We start from the raw sequence: 12,466 nt of genomic DNA, 5'->3' as shown, positions 1-12,466 counted from the left end.
TTTTTTTTTTTTTTTTTTTTTTTTTTTTTTTTGCATAATTATCAGGATATCAAGAACATGGCTATGCCTTAATTCTTCAGTGTATATATATTCATTTAGAGTTTGGTGATTCAAATTTTTTGATTTTTCAAGATGCTGAGATTTTTTTAACTTACCCTTGCGATGTTCATTGGGTCTTCTCGAAATACTTTAACTTATTATTGCAAGCATTATTAGATAGGTTTCATACAAGCGTTTTGGAACTTCGCTGCTCACCTCATTCGCCACTCAAGTCTAGCTCTTGCAAACTTCGATGATACTGATTGCTGATTATTGAAAATCTCTTAAAGGTTTGTCTGCTTTTTATAATTTCTCTTTTGTCCTTTAATTTACCAGTATTCATTTAGCAGGCAATTCGTATGAAGTATTTTTCACCCAGATAGCAATCTTTCAGAATTTTCTTTGCAGGCTCTGGACATGCTTCGTGGCGGGGACTCTTCTGTAGATGCTCATGCACTAGAATCATTCGTCTAAGAGTTGCGGTTACAACATTTCAGGTGTCAAATAATGGAAATGTTGTCTCTGATCCAGTATGCAAGGTCTCTAACAACGACTAAATTTTTCATGGTAATATCAGCTATCTCCAAATAGTACACTTGCCATGATTTTAGTGAATTCTCAGACTCGTTTTTGAGTTCATCAATTACTACACTTTCACTTCCCTATTTTGCTTCTTTACCTTCGGATTAGACGAGGTTAATGTTTCTTCGAGAAATGGAAGCGTCGACTTTGACTTGAGATAGATAAGTGTGAGACTAAGATGACTATTTGAATCTTGTAGAATACATATTCTTCTTCATACACTAGGAAGATAACGCATACACACTCTTTTATCACTGCATTTACTTAAATAGGTATGAATGGAGTATCTTGTTTATCTTTTGCTTATACTATGAAGTTGCTTCTCTTTTTTATTCCTGGCATGCTTATTCTGTTGGCGCTGACATGTTTTCGTAAAACATTAGACATATTCACTCTCGAAAAAATTAGTGTTTATCAAGTTAGACATTGGGATTGTTTCACTGTTTACGAAAATAGATATGTCTGATTTTACTTGAAATCTTTTCATCGTCAGTTAAAGAAGACACCGAAAACATGGGAGGCGCATAAATTATTTAAGAAACTTCGCTGGTAAAGCCCTATGATAATTTGGTTTGGTTCAAGCTGTGGTTCTTCATCTTCTACATTTATCCTATTCCAGGTAATGTAGATTGTAACTGTAGTGATTAAATTACAAACACTAAAGTTGCTGTAAGGATTTATACTCAGTTTCCTCACAAGTTTCAGTTGGATGGCTTTTGCAGAACTGACAAAAGTATATGCTTAGCTGAAAATTAGAATAAAATCTCGCCGAGATGATCAATTCAGTTCTGGAATCAAACGTGCCATAAATAGTGGTGAACGAGAAGCACCAAATTTGACCAAGCTTGGTTCTAATTGAACTACTGAGCTTCACCCTGAATATGATTATGATGAATCCAAAGCCACTACTGTGCCACTTGCTAGTGTTATGACTAGGGTCATTTTGATCATGGTATAACAAAAACTCATCAGAAATCCCAACACTTACTCGAGTCTCATTGGTCTCAGCTAGTCTCTAGTATCTTTCAGGTATAAGCAAATCATTGGCAATATAGCATATACCTTGAATTCTAAAGTATTCTTACTTTCTTTATTTGTGATCCCTTACTATATGTATCGGTGACAGGTTCTTCATCATCTTGGTCAAGATGAGAATTCGTCCTCATCGTATGATCATCCTCTCAAAACCACAATAATTTGTTGCATTCTGATTACTCACTGTAAGAGATTGTAACATTCTGTTTCTATATGCAATCCTTAGAAGCTCAAACAAACATAGTTTCACTAGCACAATGTAAGAAACAAGAACATATTTACATATGCAATCTTTCAGTTGTACAATTTGACTCCTGATTTTCTTAACGCAACCTGTAACATGTCTTTGATGTCATGAGTTCCCTGTTTTTTATTGTATTTGGTTCCCTTTCTTTGTAGAATATCATTGAGGTTTAAACCTGTGGGAATGTGTGTGAATATAGAGTATGAGAAATATCAGATTGAATTGCTGGATATAAAATGAATCAGGGTTTTGCAGGGAACTGGGTATTGCATGATATATTGGGGGGAAATCAATTTTGACTAGGTCAACGAAGCCTTGACCTTTTTTTTGTTGTTCCAAAATAATTAGCAACGGCAGAAATGTGTTGTTAAATATGAACCGAAATAACAATATCTGTTCTACTAAAATATATCCCGGAATGACGCTAAAATTAGCAACAGAGTAGCAACAGTTTATTACTGTTTCTATATTTTAATTTCGCAATAGATTCTTGCTACTGCTGTTGCTAACCGAAATTAGCACCAGAGCTAAAGTTGTTGCAAAAAACTGCGACAGCGTGTTTAGCAACGGAATGAGTCTGTTGCAAGCCCGATAAACGTTAAATTTGGTGTAGTGCTGGAAAAAACTTTCATACAAAAAATGAAAAGATAGGGGATAAAGGATACCCCCCTGTCTAATTCCCCTGGAGGGATTAAATTCTTGCAAGGAGTTCCATTTAACAAAACAGAGATAGAAGAGGTTGAGATACACTGAAAAATCAAGTCACACCACTGTTTAGAGAAACCAAAAAATTGTAAGGTTTTTATCATGAAATTTCAATTTACTATGTCAAATGCCTTTGACATGTCTATCTTAGCTCATATGTTGTGTTAGAGCACTGCTCGGTCAAACTCGCATGCATTGCTATCTCAAGCATATTTGTCAATGTTAGTGATCAAAACTATAAGTCTTGATTTCTAGTCTGTTATAGCTAAGTCTCAGACTAGGATAGTAAGTGCAGTTGAGCTCAAGGACTTCATGGCGATTCATCATACAAGTAGAAGATCTACTCAAGGAACCGGTGGAACTTCTCGACAAAAAGGTATGTGGAGACTTGAACTTATATGTCACTCGAAAGTCTATCTATTCTATCTCCTACCCTTTGAGACAAAAGTTGTATGCTATATATATAGACTAGATCATACACATTTGGTATTTCGATCCGAGTATACCTCGCCTATCTATATCTCGAAATATGTTTCGGTAAGCTTTTCGCTTCGACCAAGTTTATCTTTACCTAGTGACGAAGTCATGAATGTTTCAATCACTTTGAAAATTGCTTTGACGAGAAATAGTGTAACAACTGTATAACGTCCTCTAAGAATGTTTCAATGATTGGAATGAGAGTTTAGATTACATAACCAATGGATTCCTTGAACCGAAGTTTTCGAACTTTGTTGATCAAGTGAACCGGAAGTATGGCAAGTGCCAAGTCCGCGAACTGCCGAAGTTCTCAAACCCAAGAATTTCTGCTGGAGTTGACAAACTACTTACGTGAGCCAAGTCCGCGAACCCAGTCCGCGAACCGGCGTAGTTCTTGAACCCGAGAATTTCTGCTGGATTTTGTAAACTCTATCCGGTGTCTTAAGTCCGCGAACCTAGTCTGCTAACTTGAGAAGGTTATATATCTAAACATGATTTCTGAACTTAATCTTAAAAGACCAAGGAATGCATTTTCAAACCGTGGATATTAAAGTTCATGAACCGATTCAAGTGAATCAAATTATATTTGCTTCAATTGTGTCTCGTGTAGTTACATAAGATTTCCTTGCAATTGAACAACTCTCTTAACTAGTTCATTTGAGTCAATTGAACTAGTTATGGTGAAGAAGAACATGGTTGGTATGAAACGCTCATATGGTTAACCTCTTTGGGTAGACTATTGTTGAACCAACAATGTACACGTTTGGGTGCGGTTAACAAACCTAGAAGCGTACAGTCATTTATGTATGACAAGCTAAGTTTTCGATCTAACGGTTGAGAAATATTAGCTTGAATCTAAATCAGGTTTTCATATAACGGTGAATATTGATTGCTTTGTAACCAAGGCGAAACCCTGATTTGAAGACTATATAAAGGAGACATTTAGCATTGAGAAAACTAATCCCCACACATCCGTGTGATACTAGTTTCTCTGCTAGAGTCGTTTCTCCTTTAACCTTGGGTTTTCTTCTTCTAAAACCAGGTTAACGACTTAAAGACTTCATTGGGATTGTGAAGCCAGACCGATACTACTTTTATCGTAGTTGTGTGATCTGATCTTGCATCTTCTATCGTAATAGCACAATTATATTGATTGGCTAGATATCGTGAGAGTTCTCCGATAGGCAAGATATAAAAAGTAATCACAAACACCTTCGTCTCATCGTTTGTGATTCCACGACATCTTGTTTCGATACTATACGATTAAGATTATTGTGAGGTGATTGATTAATCTAGGCTGTTCTTCGGGAATATAAGACTGGATTATCAATTGGTTCCTGTTCACCTTGGTTATTATCAAAAGACGGAACAAAAACTTTTAGGGTTTTTCTGTGGGAGAGATTGATCCTTTGATTGACTTGTCTGTGTGAAACAGATTTGTTTATTGTTAAAGCCTGCGATTTTGGGTCGTAGCAACTCTTAGTTGTGGGTGAGATCAGATAAGGGAATCAAGTGCGCAGTATCCTTCTGGGATCAAAGGCGTAGGGAGTACAATTGTACCTTGGATCAGTGGGAGACTGATTGGGGTTCAACTATAGTCCAGTTTGAAGTTAGCTTGGAGTAGGCTAGTGTCTGTAGCGGCTTAATACAGTGTGTATTCAATCTGGACTAGGTCCCGGGGTTTTTCTGCATTTGCGGTTTCCTCGTTAACAAAATTCTGGTGTCTGTGTTATTTCTATTTCCGCATTATATTTGTTTATATAATTGAAATAATACAGGTTGTGCGTTTGAATCAATCAATTTGAAATCCGACCTTTGGTTGTTGATTGATATTGATTGATCCTTGGACATTGGTCTTTGGTACCGTCCAAGTTATTCCTTGTGTTTGATTATAGACTCGCTGATTTCTATTAGCTTGAGTGAATCAAAACAAGAGAGAGATATTAACTCCTTGAGATACTTTTACCTAGATTGAGTCTGACTGTCTAGTTGATTCTCTAGAAAGTGTTTCGGAGTTAGTCCATACAGATTGCTAAGCGAAATATTGGGTGGTGTTGTTATACCCCCGCTTTTTCATGTTGCCTATTTTTTTTTTTCCTTCATAGAATGGACAATCTCATGAGTAACAATAATGTTGTCTGAGATATGTATAGAAGAGAGGAAAGCAGATTGCAGAGGAGAAATAATTTTTTCCAAAGTTTTTTTTTAATTTGTTAGCCAACGACTTAGCCATCACTTTGTAAGGGGTGTTGCAGAGACCAATTGGCCTAAAATCAGCTGGAGATTTTGGAGTTTTAATCTTAGTTATTGATGGAGCTGTCCATTTCTAAAAAAATCTTGAACTACTGCTACCATTTGAGGTCCACCAATTTCCCAATTATGTTTGAAAAAACTCACTGGGAACCCGTCTGGCCCAGCGGCTTTGTTTGGTTTTAATTTTTTTACAACATCCCAGATTTCAGCTGCGGTTGTGGTGACTGTTAACAATATATTCTCTTCTAAAGAAATGAAAGGTTGCACATGTTTGAAAATTTCATTTTCTACATTGTTAAAAGTTTCAGAGAAGAGTTCAGAAAAGTAGGATGTCAAGACATCCTCTGTTTCCTTCCTAGAAGACACTACATTATTATTCTTATCTTGTAAACAATCGATATTGTTTATTTTCCTTCTCTTTAAAGTAGTCATATGAAAGAATTTTGTGTTTCCTCCTCCTAAAACAATTGTATATTGTATATAGATTGTTGTTTTGCTATTTCTTCCTGGGTATCATATAGTGATTCAAGTTCTAGAATCTTTTTGTTTAAAAGTTCAGTATTAGTAGCTTCCATAGGTTTAGCTGAAATATATTCTATTTGTTTTAGAAGTGTTTTTATTTTTTTATTCGATTTTCCAAAAACATTTTTCATCCAGAGACTTAGATTTCACCTAACATGGATATGTTTGTGAGTAAATCTGAAGCAGGATAAGTATTATTATTTTTCCAAGATTATCTTATGACTTCTAAACATAAAGTTTCTTTAAGCCACGTGTCATAGAACTTAAACATATGTGTTATATTAAGAGTACCATGGACTTAAGAGTTAAACAAATAGGTCCATGAAAAAAAAAACATGAAAACACCGAGGGTATCAAATTACACCACCAACCTTTTCGTAGGAAATATGTATGGACAAATTCAACACAACTCCGAGAGTTAATAGTCAATCAAGGAAAGTGTCTAGAGTGATATCTCTATCTCTCTTGCGATTAGAACATTTACAGAATTGAATTCGTGAACCTAATTACAAAGAGAGTTCTTGGACGGTACCAAAGACCAATATCCAAGGATCAATCAAGTCGTATCCAACAAACTAGGTCGCACGTATCTACTCTGATTGATCAATGCACAACCTATGATATTTCAATTATAAAGATAAACAATATAATGCGGAAAAAAAATAACACAGACACCAGAAATTTTGTTAACAAAGAAACCACAAATGCAGAAAAACCCCGGTACCTAGTCCAGATTGAACACCAAATTGTATTAAGCCGCTACAGACAATATCCTACTACCAATAAACTTCGGTATGGAATGTAGTTGAGCCTGAACTAAGTCTCCCACTGATCCAGGTACAGTCGCGCTCCTTACTCCTCTTGATTCCCAGCAGGACTCCGCACAATTGATTGCCTTAGATGATTTCACACCAACTAAGAGTTTTTTCAACTCAATTGAAGACTTTAAACCAAATCTTCCTCTTACAGATTAAGCCTATAATTGATTTCCTGATTACGATCGAAACGAATGATCAAATCAAATGTAAGATCAAGGTGATGGAAATCGATAACAACTTGACAAAGTCTGGCTATCCTCAAAATTCGGACTTATGCAACCCGAAGTGCAGCCTAGATTATTATTCACCTCACAAGTATAAAACTTGCGGAATCAAAAAGTTGAGGCAAATTGAACTTTGTGATTTCTATCTATCTTGTTCAAGTGATAAATCAACAATCGAACAAGATCAGGATACTCAAGTTATCAAGATAAAAGATAACTCGACCTGGCTTCACGAATCCCAACGAAGTCTTTGATAGTCGCTAAACTCCAAAAACGTTTATGGAGAGGACGACTGTAGATACAACTAGGACACACCAAAAAATAGTGTCAGGATTCAAAGATCCCAGTTGCCAAAAGTTCCCCTTATATAGACATTCAAAGCATAGGTTGCTTTAGGTTTAAGCTAAGATAACTTTGGAACCAAGCAAACAATATTCACCGTTATATGAAAACTTTGAATCTTATTCACATAAATAAGATATACACTCTGGTTAGGTAAACCATAATCGAATCGTGTACAAAGACTATGTCCAACATGGTTAGCCGAAACTAGCCGGTATAAACTTAAAAGCTTAACACTCATTTTCGTGAACACAAAGACATTGATCTTGAGTTACAATCATGTGATCAAATAAGTCTAGTGTTTTTAGAGAATTGATCAAATGCAAATCATCTCATAGAAATACATTAATCGCATTTGAACACAATCAACATAGTTGGCAAATGCACAAAGTACAAATACATAAGTCGTTCGTGAATCGACTAAGTCATGGTACGTGGACCGGTTTGCAAACTTATAAGCTAAACCGAGTTTCGGGGTTAACAGAACATTTTCAGTTCACGTACCAGTTTGTAAACTTAGGTGCAAAACTGAGGGTTCCGGAGTTGACATAACTTTGTCAATTTGCGAACCGGTTTGGAAACCTTAAGACTTTACCGGTTCTGGAGTTCACATAACCTTTTCAGTTTGCGTACCGGTTTGGTTACTTAACTGGTTCTAGAAAATAGAACTGTATTGGTTCGCATACCAGTTTGGATACTTAAACCCGGTTCCCTTACCACAATTCCAAAATGGTTTGTATACGAATATACATACCTATCCGGATCATGAAACAAACAGATTTTCCCATGATGTGCATACGAGTATGCCTTTCACAAATCTATAAGTCGATATATAGCTACTCTGCTAAGTGTAAGAATACATGTAATACGACTTCAGACGTATAACCGTTTTCCCAGTTTGTAAGACTGCTAACACTGTCTTGTATTTCAAATATAGTAGTTCTATATTTCTCTAAATCAATTCGAAATATTCCCGAATAACGTCAATGACATATATCACTATTTCAGACTATTTATTGCATCTTATTTTTTGGTGTAACAAGATCTATAATTTCAAGATAATGTTGATTATTAGTATATTGATTATGGATATAAATTCCTTATGAAGAGATTAAAAGAATCAATTAATGTTAAAATAGGGAGGTTATTGCTATTTGTAACTGGCCCAAGTTCGGACAATAATTTGGCAGCCAATTATTTTCATAACCGGCTTGTAACTCAGCTGGTTTCATGTGCTCCACAGAGGTTTCATGCGCTCCAGGAGGTTCCACGTTCGAGTCCCAGATGACGCAATAGTACAGAGTTTGACATGGACGGTAAAGTTAGCTTGCCCCCTTGCGACGACCATAGCCACACTATCCGCTTCGGCTTCCTCGGCTTGGTTCCTCATGAGGCTCGTTGGTAGGCTAGCACGACAACCTATTCAACTAATGTAGTAGTACGCTACTTGGAGCTTAGCTTGTTAGGCTTCCAATTAGTTAAATAGGTAATAAATTCTAATATCTTTATTTATTTATTTTTTTTAAAAAAGGAGTAATATGTAAAGGTTGCTAGATCAATGTAGTCGATCTGGGCCATCTCGGCCGAGATCTCGGCGGAATTTCCGTGTTCGGATAAGAGGGTGGGGAAAGTTAGGATCTCGGTAGAACGAAATTGGGACGGAAATCTCGGCTGTCTCGGCCGAGAACAAGCCGAGATGAGTCATCCGAGATGAGGATCGTTCTGTAATTTCAGTGCAATTAAATCCCTAAAAGCCTAGAAACTCGTATTTTTCATCGCCTCTCTCTCAGATTCATCCCACCATGTGTATTTCATAATCTTGGTAGAGCTTCCGTGTTCAGTCCGTATCATACAGTAATCGAGGTACGTGATTAGCCTGTAACTCCATCACCATCTTTCTTAAAATGGCAAGATAATTTAGGGTTTAGGTAGTTTTTTAATTATGATCAAAAAAGAACCAATGTTTTTGAGTTTTAATGTTGATGTATGTCTTGGGTTTTCTATGAATTGTATTTTATTAATTTGGATTATTAACTTTCTCCAATTTGAAGAATTATCATGATTTTGGTTTTGCTTTTAGGGTGAGATAGAATTCAGGTGTGAATTGTATGCTTACTGATTTTTGTAAGGTACTGACATAGTTCAATATGTGTGATTTTTTCCATGAATTTTTAAAAACCCAACCTTTTTTATCAACAGTACGGGAATAAAAGCAGTGGGGGTGATAATTTTATAGTTTCATGCCATGATTGGTTAAGTATCCGCAATTTGGTTTTGCATTTATATATTGCATGCAGCTGATATGCACTCCCGTATTGTTTCTCCGGACCAATTTGTAAGTTCATTTTCAGGGGTGCTCTTTTACGGTACCTGGTAGATTTGGGCACATAAGTTCTGACTGACCTGTCTTCATTTGGTATGATGCAGGCGCCTTTCGTGACAGAGGAAGCACATAATAAGTTGTTCGAGAATGTTATTAGAGTGCTCTGCAATGGTAATTATTGTGAATTAATGGCTCAAAGCAAGTTTTGTTTGTGCCCAAGTGGTTCAGAGTCAATGAAGTGTTTTCGATAACATTTTAGGATCAGTGAAGTGTTTCTGCTATTGTATTTTCTTAATGAATATTTGTTTCTTTTGGTGAATTTGATAGTATTTCATTATATCTTTAACATATGTATTAATTATATGTATAAAAATTGGAACCGAGAGTACACCGAGATTTGAAAACGGAATCTCCCCGAGACAACGTTGGACCAGTGTCTCGTTCGGGACCGAAACAAACCGGAATCCGAAATCAATTACATTGTGCTAGATTAATATATGAAATCTATCTTACAAAAACAAATAGTTTTTCCCCAATCCAACGACGTGAAATAGATCTTCTAAAGCTATTTCAGGAAAATGCATGAGATAAATCGTGGCCCACGATGCACCCTCGTTCAACGCCCTAATCCAACGTCTCAGATTTGCTTTGACCAGGTTTATGGTTTCACTTCGACTTCTTCTTCTCTCTTCAAATTTTCATACGTTTTTTCAGTATTCAATTTTCATACGTTATGCACATTAAAGATCCCCATTACCATTTACAAGCACCATAATTTTTGGAATTCAATCCCGGGTATTCCAATTACCATAAATAAATAGAGATCTCCGTCGATTGATCATCTTCGAAGTTTTCCTGTTTGTCAGTGGTTTTTCTTTATTTTTTGATGTATTGTTGCAGAAGATTTTTTTTTTGAAAGAGGACAGAATGAGAAAGCATCCATCTCAGGTAAATCATGTTGATCAACACTGACCTTTTGTTGGTCAGTTTTAAATGGCATGTGATTGTTCTATTGAATGATAATGTTGCTGAAGAAATATTGTTGAACGATTGTTGGGTAACACTGTAGCAGGTTGTACCTTTGATGATTGTTGATGTACTGTTGCAGATTTTTGTTTGTGGAGGATATATTGAGAAAAGTGCCAACATCCGTCTCAAGTAAATGTGAAGCCATGTCGGGTTTATAATTTCAATTTTATATATAGGTTTTGGCTGCAATCTAAAGAGGCGAGAAAGAACGTTTTATCATTCTAAAATTTTGGTTAATTATTTGTTTTATGCTCTGATATACTCAGGTCTGCTACAAATCGAAAATGCTGAGGTATCAATTGAGTTTTATTTTGGAGATTTTGTTTTCAGAGAATTTGTGCTACCATTGATGCTTAACTAATGCAACTAGCAGATTTTGTTTTCAGAGATCTTGGGACCCTTACAAGTGATCCATGAGTGACAGTTAAATGAGATCCCAAACAAAACTAAGGAAAACTGTATTGGGCTTGAAAATCCTCTTCGATTAGAGTCACCACGATATAAGTAGCCTACTCTGTGGGAATCGTCCAAATCCCTGTATGCACCATCCTCAGATTCAATTGGAAGTAATACCAACTGTAACACCATATAGGGTTGGACGTAGATATGCAATTTAATTTCAGAGTAGACCAAAATGATCTTCAACATTATCACTATATTTCGCCACTATCTACAGTTCTCCATCTAACCTTTTTTTTAACTTCATAGATCGCAGTTGGAAAACAAATTGGATTATTCGATTCTTTGTGTGGAAAAGCCTCACATCCCAGTAATAGGTAATGGTTCATCTTCAAATTTTGTTCTCGGAGTAAACACCTCTCTTCAAAGAGATGGTAATATTGGTTTCTTAAAAGTGTACCCTCTTCTAGAAAGTAGTTATGACATGCTAATGCGGGAAATAAATGTATGGGCTGTAGTTGGAGCCTTATCTGGTAATCTCATTTTTTATCACATAGCAATATAGCACAAATCTGGGAACTCACTACACATTTTCGATTTGAAGTTCTGGAAGTGGAAGTTCACCCTTGGGGTTCTCTTATTATGCCGTTGATTTTGATGATTTTGTTGTTTTTGGTTTATTATGCACAAGGTCCGGAGAGTCCAGGTTCTGGAAGTCATAAAAGTGAAGTAAAAATTGCACGTTCTGATGGTTGTGAACAAGATATATGCTCAGTATCTTGGCATTGCTATTGGTTTTTATGCTCGGTAGATAGCAGTGAGAATGAATTCGATTACTATTGTACACAATTTTTTGACAGAAGGAATTGTGTCCATTAAAGGTGCTGCGGGATTTGGTTGGCTGCATCTGAGGAGCGAATCTTCATTGGTCAGACTTAGTGGGAGAATGGGTCTGTGACGGCACTATTGTACACAATTTGCAATGTTGCAACTCAGTTTAGAATTTAAAAGAAGTGTCTCTGACGCATATCTGATCGGAACCAGTACTAGGCATGTAGGAACTGGAGGTCTCTTATTGATATGAATGTCTTGCCATCATATCACCTTAATTGTTTTTTTTTTCCAACCACAACAGTGAACTGTACATGCAAATTTATTATCCCAGCAGGAAAACTCAACAGTGAACTGTATATGCAAATTTTGATATGTTGTTTTTTCAACCACAACAGTGAACTGTATATGCAATTTTTTTAACAAACCATCCTATACTGTTGTCTGTTGATTTTGGTCTTTACTTAATTAGGCATCCTTGAGTCAGTTAAACAAAATCCATTGTGTGCGCATTTAAGTTCCAATGGACCTTTATTTTGAGTATGTAATCCTACATCTACGATACGTTCTCTTGACTTTGCAGGCTCAATTTTTCAAGTTCAAAGTATTGTTGTGTTCCTTTGATTACAAGATGTTATATAAA

At 36.1% G+C, this 12,466-nt stretch overlaps 2 long non-coding RNA genes across 5 annotated transcripts; both read left to right on the top strand.

Annotated features, from left to right (window-relative positions):
* The first annotated feature begins 86 nt into the window (after positions 1-86).
* LOC113293224 lies at positions 87-1,908 on the top strand. 2 transcript variants are annotated; one of them, XR_003332143.1, is made up of 5 exons: positions 87-329; positions 448-606; positions 1,115-1,240; positions 1,344-1,650; positions 1,748-1,908. It is a non-coding gene; the product is annotated as an uncharacterized LOC113293224 (long non-coding RNA). The 2 variants fall into 2 exon arrangements; XR_003332142.1 differs by having other exon boundaries at positions 434-606.
* An 8,261-nt stretch (positions 1,909-10,169) lies between these two features.
* LOC113299214 lies at positions 10,170-12,215 on the top strand. Of its 3 annotated transcripts, XR_003334745.1 has the most exons (5): positions 10,170-10,512; positions 10,673-10,885; positions 10,967-11,130; positions 11,302-11,369; positions 11,684-12,215. It is a non-coding gene; the product is annotated as an uncharacterized LOC113299214 (long non-coding RNA). The 3 variants fall into 3 exon arrangements; XR_003334746.1 differs by having other exon boundaries at positions 10,980-11,369; XR_003334744.1 differs by having other exon boundaries at positions 10,967-11,369.
* The last annotated feature ends 251 nt before the right edge of the window (positions 12,216-12,466 follow it).

This window comes from Papaver somniferum, chromosome 7 (assembly GCF_003573695.1).
Source record: "Papaver somniferum cultivar HN1 chromosome 7, ASM357369v1, whole genome shotgun sequence".
NCBI lineage: Eukaryota > Viridiplantae > Streptophyta > Magnoliopsida > Ranunculales > Papaveraceae > Papaver > Papaver somniferum.
The sequence above is the reverse complement of the archived record's forward strand: the minus strand, read 5'-3'. Positions and strand labels throughout refer to the sequence as shown.